We start from the raw sequence: 16758 nt of genomic DNA, 5'->3' as shown, positions 1-16758 counted from the left end.
AAACGAGCACTTAAATTTTTCTGTGCGAGCCCTTATTTCTCTTATTTTATCGTGATGATCATTTCTCCCTATGTGGGTGGGTGCCAACAGAATGTTTTCGCAATCGGAGGAGAAAATTGGTGATTGAAATTTCATGAGAAGATCCCGTCGCAACGAAAAACGCCTTTGTTTTAATGATTGTCACTCCAGTTCACGTATCATGTCTGTAGCACTATCTCCTCTGTTTCTCTATAATACAAAACGAGCTGTCTTCTTTGAACTTTTTCAATGTCATCCGTCAGTCCCACCTGATGCGGATCCCACACCGCACAGTAATACTCCAGAACAGGGCGGACAAGCGTGGTGTAAGCAGTCTCTTTAGGAGACCTGTTGCACCTTCTAAGTGTTTTGGCAAATAATCTGAATCTTTGGTTTGCTCCACCCACAACATTATCTATGCGATCGTTCCAGGTTAGTTTATTTTTAATTGTAATCCCTAAGTATTTAGTTGAATTTACAGCCTTCAGATTTGTGTGACTTATCGCGTAATCGAAATTTAGGGGCTTTCTTTTAGTATTCATGTGAATAACTTCACACTTTTCTTTATTCAGGGTCAATTGCCACATTTCGCAGCATACAGATCTCTTATCTAAATCATTTCGCAACTCATTTCGGCCATCTGATGACTTTACAAGACGATAAATGAGAGCATCATCTGCAAACAATCTAAGACGGCTACTCAGATTGTGTCCTATCTCGTTAATATAGATCAGGAACAATAGAGGGCCTATAACATTTCCTTGGGGAACGCCGGATATTACTTCTGTCTTCCGTCTATTTCTACGAACTGTGACCTTCCTGACTAGAAATCACAAATCCAGTCGCACAACTGAGGCGATATTCCATAGGCGCGAAGTTGGGTTTAGAAGACGCTTGTGAGGAACGGTGTCGAAAGCCTTCTGGAAATCTAAAAATATGGAATCAATTTGACATCCCTTGTTAATAGCACTCATTACTTCATGAGTATAACGGCTAGTTCTGTTCCACAAGAACGATATTTTCTGAATCTGTGCTGACTATGTATCAATAAATCGTTTTCTTCGAGGTACTTCATGATGTTCGAATACAGTATATGTTCGAAAACCCTACTGCAAATCGACGTTAGTGATATGGGTCTGTAATTCAGCGGATTACTCCTACTTCCCTTTTTGGGTGTTGGTGTGACTTGAGCAATTTTCCAGTCTGTAGGTACGGATCTTTCTGTGAGCGAGAGGTTCTATGTAATTGCTAAATATGGATCTGTTGTATCGGCATACTCTGAGAGGAACTTGACTGGTATACAATCTTGACCGGGCGCATTGACTTTATTAAGTGATTTAAACTGCTTTTTTATACCGAGGATTTCCACTGCTATGTTTCTCATCTTAGCAGTTGTTCTTGATTGGAATTAAGGAATAGTCACTTCGTCTTTTTTGGTGAAGGAGTTTCGGAAAACCCTGTTTAATAACACTGTTTTACTGGCACTGTCATCACTGACTTCAACGTTGTTATAGTGCAGCGAAGATATTGATTGCGTCTTGCCACTGGTGTGCTTTATGTACGACCAGAATCTCTGTTTTCTGCCAGATTTCGAGACAGAAATGGCTCCTCAGTCGAGAAACCCAGAGGAGCTAGACGTTCCACCGGAGTCTGCGTGCCTTCACATCCCCATCGATACCTTCCAGACCTCAATGACTCTCTTTCTGCACGTCCTGCAGCGGTCCGCGCCGTAAAAGTTGGTTATTCAGGATACTGACAAATGGTCACCTTAATGCGACGACAGTGTAGAGTTAATCGTTCTAAAGTATCCCTTATGAGAGCTATGGTAGTACAACTGCCGTGCAACGAAATAAATACTATTTTCAGATACCAGCGTATTAAATACGTACATCGTTTTACGATAAAAAATCGCAAAATGCCATGCTGATGAATGAAATCTTCTGTTCCGGTATCTCCTGGAATGCACAATAAGTACACTGGCATCACACTACGCAGTATTTATCTTAATTATTATTGCAGCTATAAGTACCTGGCCGAAATGTAACATAAAAATACCATGAGCATTGTAACATCGACATATATATTCTGCATGTCAATATGAAGTGCAAGGCAGAGGGTACTCTCCGTTGTACCACATATGGAGCGCAGGAAGATGATTGCTAAATTGCCTCTGTGCGCTGTGTAATTAGTCATCCTTGTCTTCAAAGTCTCTGCGGAATTATACCACGAGGGTTGTAGTATATTCCTAGATTCATCAGATAATAATTCTTTGTGAAACTTAAGTGGATTTATGTCAGATGGCGGACGTCTGTCTTATAGCGTCTACCTGTTCAGGTTTTACCATCAGTTCAGTTACGCTCTCCCGTGGATCTATCAAGCCTGTCGCCCATTTCGTTCGAGACCAAGAGATTTCAGGAATATCGCACAAATGTTTTGTAAGCATCTTTCTTTGCAGATTGATTGCATTTTCCCAGTATTCTAATAGTCAGCCGAAGTACACGACCTACTTTACTTACTGCTGAGAATAGGTGATGCTCCCATTTGGCATCCCTACAAACTGTTACACCCAGATATTTGTATGAGTTGACTTTACCTACTGCTGAGACTATGTGACGATTCGCTTCGTATCCCTACAAATTATTATACCCAGACATTAATATGAGTTGATTGATTTCATTTATTATTCATTGATATATACTGAAGAGCCCGTGGCAGGGACTCGGCTAATCTCTGAACTAGTGCTGGATGGAACTGACACCGTGAATCCTGCAGGGCTGTCCATAGATCCCTGAGAGTACGACGGGGTGGAGATCTCTTCTGAACATCACGTAGCAAGGCATCCCAGGTATGCTCCATAATATTCATGTCTGGGAAGTTTGGTGGCCAGCGGAAGTATTTAAACTCAGAAGAGTTTTCCTGGAGCCACTCTATAGTAGGAGATCTTACCCGAGATATACCATTATGTTTGAGATCAGAATATGTTCTACTATTCTACAAGAGACGTACATCAGTGATACTCTACAGTAAGTTTGTGGATAATTTCTGTTCCTCTTCCAGTAGTTGAGTGTGACCAGTACCTTGTTTCGACTAATGAATAAATTTATTTCTTCAGGGACCTGTGGTGTATTATGACAGAAAATGGACGCTTACACTGCGGTATGGAGGCACACCTGTCGACTGCATCCGGAGTGCCGCAGCCCCACTCAGCTACGTGACGGCCGGACGTTCAAACATCTCGCTAGCGCGACACCAGTGGATTCGCTCTTCCATCTATCGCTGTCTCCGACGATGGTGGAGGGTGGGGGGGGGGGGGGGGGGGTGAGAGGTGCCACGCGTGCGCGTCACCAGAGGACGCTAAATTCACATGACTTCCCTGCCTGTGACTCATTGGCCAGCACGTCTTTCTAAGCAGCGGCACCCAAGGGTTTACCTCAGACTCTGTGAATCTTCAGATTTGCATCCACCTTAGTACAGAAGAGTGCAGTGAGGAAATAGGCCGATGTAACACATCGCTGCTAGTAATTACCTCTAGTCAGACGGTCGAATTGTATCAGCTTCAAGACTATGTGTTTCCGTAAAGAACACTACTCTCGTTGTATGAACTTTGTTCGGTTAGTAATGTAACACATTTTTTGTCGATCAGTTTCGGTTGAAAAAATGTGGAATTTGTTGTGGGACGTCGTAGAATATTTCCGCTTCAACACGTGTAGGTTCATCAGTACCGATAGGGGGTCGCGCTATATCTAGCCTTCAAAATGGCGGATCGTTTCAAAGAGGCCAGAATATAATGTACCCCTGACAGAGAACAAAAGCACGTTGAGTCATAGGGCGAGGCATCTGTCATCATCGCAACAAGGACTCGCGAACCTGTACGATTTCCCATGTGTCAACTGGCCACACACAATTGTGATTCCTGCAGTGTTGGAACTTGTGGAGACTCTCATTCCAGGTGATCGACGGATCACAATCAAACACCTCGCTACTCGACTGGACATCTCCGTTTGCAGTGCTGAAATACTCGTCTACAATTAGGGGTACTCAAAGGTGTGTGCCCACTGGTTTTCTTGCCGCCTACAGAACACCATAAAAGGTAACGAAGGAACATCCGTGCGAAATTGCTTGCACATTACGAGGTTGATTGTGAAAATTTTTCGTCGAACTTCATCACAGGCAATGAAACGTGAGTTCATCACTTCGAATAGGAAACAATACACCAATCCATAGAGTGGTGCCACAGCACCTGCCCTCGGAAGAAAAGGGTCAAAACTGCACCATCAATCGAAAGTCATGGCGACAGTTTTCGGGGACTCAGAAAGGGTTATACTGTTTCATGTCCTTCTTCTTGGTGCAATCAACTCTGAGCTGTATTGTGCTACCCTGAAGTACCCTGTGCCACAAACATGCAAACGGACTTGTCCATCTTCGTGACAAGGCAAGACTTCACACAAGTCTGCGTGCCCGAGAACACCTCACAAAACCTCATTGGACTGTTCTTCCTCATACAGCTTACAGCCAGGATCTGTTTGACCCAATGAAGGAGGCACTTCGCTGGAAGCAATACGTGGATGATGGGGAGTTCATTGATTGTGCACGACGTTGGCTCCGACGTCGAATAGTATAGTGGCACCTTGCAGGCATCGGGGCCTTTCCAGTAAGGTGTCGTAAGATCGTCGCATTGAGCGGAGGTTAAATTGAAAAATAACATTTTGTATCCAAAAGAGTGGGGAATAATATGGTGTACTTGAATCCCGAATAAAGGCAGCCTCGTTTCAGAAAAAAATTATTATGTTACCTACTGTATGCCCCTCGCTTATAATTCAGCAGTGGAGAAGAATTCACAGCAATTAAAATTTATGGGTATCTTAGTCTTTAAGTGTACATATTGCACATAAACCTATCAGTGTGTTACATTTTTGTAGATATCAGATTGCCTTCCTTGGACACCTCAGTTACAACACGTCAAATTCCACCGAAAGTTCTCTATGGATTCGGACAGGAATTTGATTGGGCCCTTGAGATTTGTTCAATTTTAATAGTTTCAGCTATTTCCCAATATCACACTCATTACATCTACATCGGTCATGTTTGCAGCGGTATGAAAATTACACTGTAGCAGTACTTTGGATTTTACTTAGCAAATGAATATTTGATGTTGGGGTCCAGGATTTCTGCTTTCGCTTTGTTGCCATCAGTTCCTGTACATGTGTCATCCATGAGCGTCAGGAGACACTAACTTTGGTGCCACTGACGACCTATGCACACGACCAGAATTTGAGTTTTGTGAGAGATCTTTCGATAATTTTCTGTTATGGTAGTTGCGAAAACTCACACATTGCTCCATTGACCGCCAATTGCGTTTACTTTAGCACCTCTGTAACTACAGCTCTCTGCTTCTTTTTGTATCTATTGTGCAACTGTCGCTGTTTCTTGAGAAGTTTTTATGTAGATACTGTGTATCACGGAAGATCTCTCGTATCAAAGAGAATGTGCAAATGCACCCAGCGCTTGATCAGCTATTCTTATAAACTCTAGCCATAGTTCCTCCTCTGCATGGACATATCCAAAGCTAAATATTTCAGGTTCAGCCTTGAGATTTGAAACTACTGCCCTTTTATCTACTTTACTGAACATGTAAATCTTCTTTTAATCGCCCATTATATTTTGGTAATCGTTGGTATCAGTTTCAACGTGGGCTGAAGGTAAGATCTATTTGTTGCTACTAGGTCTAATATTTTCACATTTTGAGTGGGCATTAGAACTATCTGGTCTTGTAACTTTTCAGACAAGGCATTTGTTAATGCTTAGTAGGAGTTTATATCACGATAAACACCTAAAACACTGTAATTATCCCAATTGTTGGATGATTGAAATCTCCTGTAGTCTTGTCAAAATTTGGGGGGCTCTGAGCACTATGGGACTTTACTTCTAAGGCCATCAGTCCCCTAGAACTTAGAACTGCTTAAACCTAACTAAGGACATCACACACGTCCATGCCCGAGGCAGGATCCGAAACTGCGACCGTAGCGATCGCTCGGCTCCAGACTGTAGCGCCTAGAACCGCTCTGCCACCCCGGCCGGCAACGAAGATTTTTGTGAGGTAAGTGATTCATGAAAGGTATAGGTTATTGTTAGTCAGGGCCATTGTTTTGTAGGGATTATTGAAAGTCAGATTGCGTTGCGCTAAATAAAATATTGTATCAGTTTAGTGATGATCAGAATAAGTAAAGAGAGAACTGTCTGAGTACGTTCAGTTTTACTCAGCTGTCTTTGTATCAAATAACGTAGAAGTTTACCAGCACAGTAATTCATAATTTTCCAAAGGGGACGTTTCATAACAGAGTCTCTTACAAAGAAAGCGCAATCAGAGATCCAATGCAAAGCGCTACACAGCGCTGCCAACACAGAAGCAGCCCACTTACAACAGTATTTCAGAAGGAATATCCAGCTTCTCGTAGCCCTATTCGACAACTACGTTCAAACTCAGTAAGGTATTGATAATGGCGTCTTTTCGCCTTGAAGGCATTTTTGGCTAACATCAACTGACCACGTCTATACACAAAGGTGACTAACGCTCGTGGCCCTACTAGTGCGACTCTTATGCGACTGGCGCTGAGTGTGAATAATCTTTCAGATGTAGAAACACACTTATCAACTTTCGTTTATGTCGAACTACTCTTACTTAGTGTTGCGACTTTTTTGTGTTAGTGCATAAATATATAGGAGGTCTTTAGTTTGTTTTGATATCCTCCTTTAGTAGGAGTTGTCGGTGAGACAAAATGTTCCGCGCAGCTATACAGGTTGAAAAGAATTTAAACCGACAAACTCTGGGAGGTTGTAGGGGACATTAAAACAAATATTTTTCCCTAATATCATTTTTTCCGATGAGGATTATTTAAACCGGTGGAGGTCGTATTACGCTCTTCAGTTGTTAGAGGCCGTATTACGATCTTCAGTTGTTAGAGACCGTATTAGGCTCTTCAGTTGTAGGCAACTGCTGTCCGCCAGTGTAGTTGTGCATTGTCTCTGTTTACTAACGGAGCGATACACCTGCAGTGAGTTCACTGATATGGTTGGTGCGTACTACGTAGCGCACCACAACGGACGAGCTACACAGCGGGTTCATCAATCGCCGTATCCCGCATCATACGACCTTTGCTGCTGTGTACCAATGTCTGCATGTAACCGGGTCATTTAGCAGATAACCTGGACAGGGACGCCGTCGCACGGCAAGAACGCTGCAGTTTGAGGAAGCTGTCTTGCAGCACGTGGAGCGGCATCCTTCAAACAGCACTCGTGCAATTGCACGTAACATAGGGACGAATCAGATGAATGCAAGAACAGTCCTTCGAGAGCAATTGTTAGCCCATTTCACTTACAACGTGGATTGGTAGAGGTGGTCCTGTACCATGGCCTGCTCGATCCCCAGATATGTCCCTTCTGGACTTTTCTGTGTGGGGAGAGATGTGCAACCTTGTTTACGCAGCCCCTGTTGCATCAGAAGAGGATCTGGTTGACCGGATAGTAGCAGCAGCAGGAACAATTCAGGATACTCCTGTGGTTTTTGCCCGTGTCAGACAGAACATGATCCGACGGTGTAACCTTTGCTTACGTGTCAATGGAGGAATTTTTGAAAATGTACTGTAATTGAAATTGGGTTGTGTTAATGTGTTGTCTCTTGGTCATAAAAAAAATGGAAAAGTGTTTGTTGGTTTAATTAATGTGCCGCCAGGGAACTATCCCTCTACCGCTTTAAATACTCCTCATAGGAAAAAATGACATAAGGGGATAATATTTGTTTTGTAGTCCCCTACAACCTCCCAGACTTTGTCGGTTTAAATACTTTTCACCCTGTATGAATCAACAGTGCTGCAGCGTGTGTCAGGAGTCGCTGGTGACGTGCGCCTGCCGCTACCCGAGTGGCGTCTGCATGGCCGGCGCGCGCATCCAGCGCCTAGCTGCGCTGCGCAGATGTCCGCCCCGCACCTTGCCGTCCCTTCGCTTCCCGTCCCGTCTCTGACTCTTCTCCCGGCACAGCCTGCTGGCGGTCCACGGCGGGCCGGCAGGCAGGCAGTCCAGGGCGTGGAGGGCGTGGCCGCCGCGGCGTGCTGCTGCAAAAGGAAGCTTGCGCGGCCCACTCCACGCCAAGCGCGGCCCGCGCACGCGAATGTAAACCGGCGGCGGCGGCGGCAACACCACTGCCGTATCCGTCGCAACGCTCCCCCTGGCCCGGAGTGGGGGCAACCAGTGATGGCGGACGCCCGCGGCGCTGCGACGTTCACTCCACGCCACCCCCGCGACTCACAAGGCTTCCGTCGTACACCCACATCTGGTACTCTGCAAACCGCTGAAAAATGCGTGGCAGCACATACTACTACCACTCTTAGGTTCATCTACATCTACATCTACATATACAGAGTGAGTCACCTAACGTTAGCCGGCCGAAGTGGCCGTGCGGTTAAAGGCACTGCAGTCTGGAACCGCAGGACCGCTACGGTCGCAGGTTCGAATCCTGCCTCGGGCATGGGTGTTTGTGATGTCCTTAGGTTAGTTAGGTTTAACTAGTTCTAAGTTCTAGGACACTAATGACCTCAGCAGTTGAGTCCCATAGTGCTCAGAGCAATTTTTGAACCCAACGTACCGCTGGATATATTTCGTAAACCACATCAAATACTGACGAACCGATTCCACACACCGAACGTGAGGAGAGGGGCTAGTGTAATTGTTTATTACAAACCATACAAAAATGCACGGAAGTATGTTTTTTAACACAAACCTACGTTTTTTTTTTTTTAAATGGAACCACGTTAGTTTTGCTAGCACATCTGAACATATAAACAAATACGTAATCAGTCCTGTTTGTTGCATTGTAAAATGTTAATTACATCCGGAGATATTGTAACCTAAAGTTGACGCTTGCGTACCATTCCTCCGCTGTTCGGTCGTGTGTATCGGAGAGCACTGCAACATACATCTCGTTTCTACAGAATGATCTGCCAACGTTGCTCGAAAATGTCCCACTGGAAACGTGTCGACGTATGTGGTATCAGAATGATGGTGCACCTGCACATTCCGCAATTAACACCAGGCTGACCCTTGACAGGATGTTCGACGGGTGTTTCATAGGACGTGAAGGACGCATAAATTGGCCAGCCCGTTCTCCTGATCTTACACCTCTGGACTTCTTTCTGTGGGGTACGTTAAAGGAGAATGTGTACCGTGATGTGCCTATAACTCCAGAGGATATGAAACAACGTATTGTGGCAGCCTCCGGCGACATTACACCAGATGTACTGCGGCATGTACGACATTCATTACGCCAGAGATTGAAATTGTGTGCAGCAAATGATGGCCACCACATTGAACATCTATTGGCCTGACATGTCGGGACACACTCTATTCCACTCCGTAATTGAAAACGGATACCACGTGTGTACGTCTACCTCACCCCTCATGATAATGTACATGTGCGTCAGTGAAAAATAAAAATAAAAAGTTGTTAGCATGTGGACGTAATGTGCTGTTCCAGTCTCTTCTGTACCTAAGGTGCATCACCGTTCCCTTTGGATCCCTACGCAATTCGGTGCTCTCCGATACACACGATCGAACAGCGGAGGAGTGGTACTCAAGTGTCAACTTTAGGTTACAATATCTCCGGATGTAATTAACATTTTACAATGCAACAAACGGCACTGATTACGTATTTGTTTATATGTTCAGATGTGCTAACAAAACTAACGTGGTTCCATTTAAAAAACGTAGGTTTGTGTTAAAAACATACTTCCGTGCATTTTTGTATGGTTTGCATTAAACAATTACACTAGCCTCTCTCCTCACGTTCGGTCTGTGGAATCGGTTCGTCAGTATTTGATGTGTTTTACGAAATATATCCAGCGGTATACTCCGCAATCCACCATACGGTGGGATCCGACAGTTTCTTGGTACGTTTGTGGAAGAATATGTCATTAGATCTATATGCACAGGCGATGTAATTCGTGTAAATAACGGGCCACTGAAATGTGTAGGCGGGGATGGCACCTGATAGCGACCCAGATGGGTTCCATAGGGTTTACATAAGGCGAATTTGGTCACCGAGACATCAACGTTAGGTCACTATAATACTCCTCAAACAACTGTAGCACATTCCTGGCTCTGAGACGTGGACAGTTATACTGCTGAAAGATAACATCACCGTCGGAGTAGGTATCAAGCATGAAGGGATGCAGGAGGTTCACAAATGTCATCGTGTCTTCAATTACTGCCGTAGGTCCAATGTAAGTGCAGGAGAATGTCTTACACAGCATAATATCGCTCCCACCATACTGCATTCATGATGCGCTGCACGCTTCGAGCCGCCGTCCACTTCGACGTAATGGAGAAAAAATGTGATTCACCCAAAGAGCCGACACGTTTCCATCGATCGATGGTCATCATCGATCGATGGTCATTACCGATGGTCATCATGATGGTCATCGATCGATAGTCATACCCACTGCAATCGTAACTGACGATGTCGTTGGATCAACATGTGAACACGTAGGGGTGATCTGCTGCGGATCTCCATGTTCAACAGTGTACGATGAGCAGAGTGCTCGAAACGTGTATGCACTAGCATCGTGCTCTTTCGGCAGAGATGCCACAGATCACCATCTATCCTACTTTAGAGAGCAGACAAGCCTCCGAATCCCACGTTCTGGGAAGAGTCGTGGGCGCTCAACCATTTAGCGCCTAGTGGGAGTTTCGCTGTCCTACCGTTTACCGTAGATGATCTCTACAGCAGCACGTGAACATTCGACCAGCTTTACCGTCTACAAGACACTCGTTCACAGTACCTACGTAATAATAATCTCCCCTTTGTCAAAGTCGCTTATCGCAATGGATTTTCGCAGCCCACATCTTCGCTAGAGGGTCTCTTCCACTTACATACGTCTGTTATCGCGTTACGTGGCCACATCGCCACCAGACGTCATCCAACGTCGCGTTGGGCAGGGGTCATAATGTTTTGGCTCATCTGTGTACCATTTGTATGTTGACAACCTTCAGTTATACCCAAGTGCAAGTCCAACAAACCTGTGCAAACGAATCCAGCACGTAAATGCTGACTTACTTTCTTTATCATATTCATCACAGAACATAGGTTTGAAGCATAACCCATGTAAAGCTCAAGCAGTCTTACTCGCTCATTAAAGACCAAATACTCTACATCTGCATCTACATACATACTCCGCAATCCAGCATACGGTGCGTGGCGGAGGGTACCTCGTACCACAACTACCATCTTCTCTCCCCGTTCCACTCCCAAACAGAACGAGGGGAAAAATGACTGCCTATATGCCTCTGTACGAGCCCTAATCTCTCTTATCTTATCTTAAAAAAATGGTTCAAATGGCTCTGAGCACTATGGGACTTAACATCTATGGTCATCAGTTCCCTAGAACTTAGAACTACTTAAACCTAACTAACCTATGGACATCACACAACACCCAGCCATCACGAGGCAGAGAAAATCCCTGACCCCGCCGGCAATCGAACCCGGGAACCCGGGCGTGGGAAGCGAGAACGCTACCGCACGACCACGAGATGCGGGCTCTTATCTTATCTTTGTGATCTTTCCGCGAAATATAAGTTGGCGGCAGTAAAATTGTACTGCAGTCAGCCTCAAATGCTGGTTCTCTAAATTTCCTCACAAGGGAACCTCCCCATCGCATCCCCCTCAGATTTAGTTATAAGTTGGAGCAGTGGATAGGCCTTGAAAAACTGAACACAGATCAGTCGAGAAAGGAAGAAGTTGTGTGGAACTATAAAACAATAAGCAAAATATACAAACTGAGTAGTCCATGCGCAAGATAGGCAACATCAAGGATACTGTGAGCTCAGGAGCTCCGTGGTTCAAATGGTTCAAATGGCTCTGAGCACTATGGGACTCAACTGATGAGGTCATTAGTCCCCTAGAACTTAGACCTAGTTAAACCTAACTAACCTAAGGACATCACAAACATCCATGCCCGAGGTAGGATGCGAACCTGCGACCGTAGCGGTCTTGCGGTTCCAGACTGCAGCGCCTTTAACCGCACGGCCACTTCGGCCGGCGAGCTCCGTGGTCCCGTGGTTAGCAGTTGCGGAACGAGAGATCCATGATTCAAGTCTTCCCTCGAGTGAAAAGTTTACTTTCTTTATTTTCGAGCCGGCCGCGGTGGCCGAGTGGTTCTAGACGCTCAGTCCTGAACCGCGCGATTGCTACGGTCGCAGGTTCGAATCCTGCCTCGGGCATGGATGTGTGTGATGTCCTTAGGTTAGTTAGGTGTAAGTAGTTCAAAGTTCTAGGGGACTGATGACCGCAGCTGTTAAGTCCCATAGTGCTCAGAGCTATTTGAACCATTTTATTTTCGCAAAGTTATGATCTGTCCATTGTTTCGTTGACGTCTCTTTAGTGTCTGTGTTTTGCGACCGCACCGCAAAACCGTGCGATTAGTAGACGAAAGGACGTGCCTCTCCAATGGGAACCGAAAACATTTGATCGCAAGGTCATAGGTCAACCGATTCCTCCACAGGATAGCACGTCTGATATATTCTATATGACACTGGTGACGGCATGTGCGTCACATGACAGGAATATGTTGTCGACCCCCCTAACTTCTACACTTGGCGAATGGGTAAAAAGATTCTTCTACCTTGCCCGATTTAGGTTTTCTTGCGGATGTGATAATCACTCCCAAAAAGTGATGAAAACATAACAGTTGTCACATAAACTGCAACAAATGAATGCAACAGTTTCACAGCCGCACAGTTTTCCCTGTGCTCTGTCAAAACATATGTTTTTAACGTTTTCAAATTTTTCCGTGTGTAGACAGTCAAATCCTGCATATGTCCAAGCAAATCTGAACATCTCCTGAAATTTTGGAGAGCGAAGTTGATTATATCAAAAAGTAAACTTTTCACTCGAGGGAAGACTTAAACGAAGGACCTCTCGCTCCGCAGCTGCTCACGCTAACCACAGGACCACGGCGCTCCTGAGTTCACATTATCCTTGATGTTGCCTGTCTTGCTCATGGACTACTCAGTTTCTATATTTTGCTTATTTTTTTCATAGTTCCACGCAACTTCTTCCTGCTTTCTCGATTGATCTGTGTTCAGTTTTTCAAGGTCTGTCCACTGTGCCAACTCATAACGAAATCTGAAGGGGGTGCGGTGGGGAGGTTCCTTTGTCAGTAGCGATTCACGAAAAGAACGCTTCCTTTCTTCTAGAGACTCCCACCCGAGTTCCTGAAGCATTTCCGTAACACTCGCGTGATGATCAAACCTACCAGTAACAAATCTAGCAGCCTGCCTCTGAATTGCTTCTATGTCCTCCCTCAATCCGACCTGATAGGAATCCCAAAAGCTCGAGCAGTACTCAGGAATAGGTCGCATCAGCGTTCTATAAGCGGTCTCCTTTACAGATGAACCACATCTTCCCAAAATTCTACCAATGAACCAAAGACGACTATCCGCCTTCCCCACAACTGCCATTACATGCTTGTCCCACTTCATAGCGCTCTGCAATGTTACGCCCAAATATTTAATCGCCGTGACTGTGTCAAGCACTACACTACTAATGGAGTATTCAAACATTACTGGATTCTTTTTCCTATTCAGAGTTAGCTGCCATTCTTTACACCAATCACAAATCCTGTCCAAGTCATCTTGTATCCTGCTACAGTCACCCAACGACGACACCTTCCCGTACACCACAGCATCATCAGCAAACAGCCGCACATTGCTATCCACCTTTCCAAAAGATCATTTATGTAGACAGAAAACAACAGCGGACCTACCACACTTCCCTGGGGCACTCCAGATGATACCCTCACCTCCGCTGAACTCTCACTGTCGAGGACAACGTACTGGGTTCTATTACTATTTCGCCATTATGGCGCAAGTAGCGCGGGGATAATGATTGCTGCGTGCGCTATAATTATTCCAGTCGTGAATTCCTGGATCCCACGGGAGAGACTCGTGTCGGATTTTAGTATGCAATGAAGTGACATAAGTCGCTGGGTACATCCTAATATCGTACTGGACCTCCTTTTGCCCGGTGCAGTGCAACAACTCGACGTGGCAAACACTCATGTCCTTCGGTTTCTCCTGCAGAAATACTGAGCCTCGCTGCCTCTATAGCCATCCATAATGGCGGAAGTGTTGCCGGTGCAAGACTTTGTTCACGAACAGACCCCTCGATTATGTCCCAAAAATGTTCCGAGAGATTCGTGTCGAGAGATCTCGGTGGCCAAATCATTCGCTCCAGTTGCCCAGAATGTTCTTCAAACCAAACGCGTACATTTGTGTCCCGGTAATATAGTGCATTGTCATCCATAAAAAGGAAATCAATGAATGGCTGCAAATGGTCTCCGAGTAGACGAACACAGCCCTGATCGGTTCAGTTGGACCAGCAGAACCAGTCCATTCCATGTCAACACAGCGCACACCACAAGCTTACACAGTGCCTTGTTGACATCTTGGGTCCATTGCTTCGTCGGGTCTGGGCCACACTCGACCCCAATCATCAGCTCTTACAAACTGAAATCGGTACTTAACTGACCAGGCCACGGTTTTCCTGTCGTCTGTGGTCCAACCGATATGGTCACGAGCCCAGGAGAGGTGTTGCAGGCGATGTAGTGCTGTTAACAAAGACACTGACTACAGTCGTCTGCTGCCATAGTCCACTGACGCCACATTTGGCCACGCTGTCCTAACGGATACGTTCGTCCACATTGATTTCTGCGGTTATTTCACGCAGTGTTGCTTGTCTGCTAGCACTGACAACTTTACGCAGATACCGCGTTAAGTGAAGGCCGTCGGCCACTGTATTGTCCAAGGGGTATTCTCGGCGCTCTCTTGACATCGTCGATCTCGAAAATTTAAATTCCTTAACGATTTCCTAAATAGAATGTCCCATGCTTCTAACTCCAACTATGATTATGCGTTTAAAGTCTGCGGCCATAATCACGTCCGAAACCTTTTTAAATCAACCACCTGAGAACAAATGTCAGCACCGACATTGCACTGTCCTTTTATACCTTGTGTACGCTATCCCATGACTTTTTACAGGTCAGTGTATACCTACATTCATAAAGGAATAAAGAACAGACATTCAGTAGGAATTAGTATATTTCTGAATAACTTAATAGAGCTTCTTCCCAGGTAGAATTGCCAAGCGGTTCTAGGTGCTTCAGTCTGGAACCGCGCTACCGCTCCGGTCGCAGGTTTGAATCCTGCCTCGGGTATGGATGTGTGTGATGTCCTTAGGTTAGTTAGGTTTAAGTAGTTCTAAGTTCTACGGGACTGATGACCTCAGATGTTAAGTCCCGTAGTACTCAGAGCCATTTGAACCATTTTGAACAGATAGAATTGTGTACTCAGGTTTTCACAGGCAGTACTTACATTCTTTCGGATATTTGTTATACGACCATAAAGCAGTTCTTTAGTGCCTAATATGTCGTCTCCTAATGCTGCACTTCTCACCAGTGACGACATAGAAGTCGTTAGACGTTATCGTTATTTTGCGTAGAGCAAGCAAACGTGAGGAGCAGTAACTACAGCTAGGCGTTTAGGGAGCCAAGCTCGTATCATCTGGCTCTGAATTCAACCCCTCACATGCACGCACTTGAAAAAAACCACAAAATAGTCACGAAACAAATAACATAAATGTATTCGTGGATAAAGTTCACGGCGTTAAAATCGACAACATCTGATGCTCTGATGCCAAGGTACTCCTATTTCTATAGTGGTGACACAAAATCGCAACTACGTGTCACACTAGCTGACTTCCCACGCGCCAGCTTGTTGTATAAGCAAGTGCACGGCTCTAACTGGCTGCAGTGACCCACCAACCTTTCCACAGTATTACAAAGATCTCACTGAGGATACAAAGAAAGAATAATGCCAATAGTTATATATGCAAACTGCTCACATATATCGTACTACTGCTAAATCAAAAGAAAGAATCATGAACACGCTGAAGAATCTGTTACCGTTCTCTCTCGTTGTTTCTACATGTGACTGGCAGTAGTAGGAAGAAGCAAACCAGCGTATCGGGCGTTGCCGAATTTAAAGTAATAGGAGGACTCTAAGCCCTAACATTTTATTTTATTTCATGACAATTTGTGCGTTTTTCTTCGCCTGTGTTCGTAGGATAGGATGGAAATAGATAGTAGACCGGAGCTTAACTCCCAAAATGCGTACAGTAGCTGTGGTTAACATTCCTCCTCATTTGTATGTTGTACCCTAAACGATGATAACCGTTATCTTCACAAGTACTACCTCCAATCCCTAAGGTGCGTAATATTAGAAAGTCGTTACTTAATTTTCGAACCTAAACAAGCTCCGTAAGCTGAACTTTAAACATGAAACTACGCAACGCTCCGACTGTGACGTCATCGAACCTCTGCAATGATGCGTGCTTTGGAATTTGTCTTGAAGACGAGTTGGTGCTTTTGGCGTTTGTTCATTATTAACCCCAAAGCTTGTCAGATTTCAGTCCATCTTCCTTTGCGTTGAAGTTGTACAACCAATCATAGTAATGACTGGACTTTGACAGATCTGTGGTATCAGAGGAGGAATTTGGTGGTTCTCTGGTCCCAGTGTCTGGTTTCCTATTGCGGTTTATCCGTGTTGCCTTAGGCCACCGTCAACTACCCATGTTATGGAAACTGTGGTGTCACCGCCAGACACCACACTTGCTAGGTGGTAGTTTTAAAACGGCCG

The sequence above is a fragment of the Schistocerca americana genome, chromosome 3 (genome assembly GCF_021461395.2).
Source record: "Schistocerca americana isolate TAMUIC-IGC-003095 chromosome 3, iqSchAmer2.1, whole genome shotgun sequence".
In the NCBI taxonomy this organism is placed as follows: domain Eukaryota; kingdom Metazoa; phylum Arthropoda; class Insecta; order Orthoptera; family Acrididae; genus Schistocerca; species Schistocerca americana.
Note: the sequence above shows the minus strand (reverse complement) of the source record.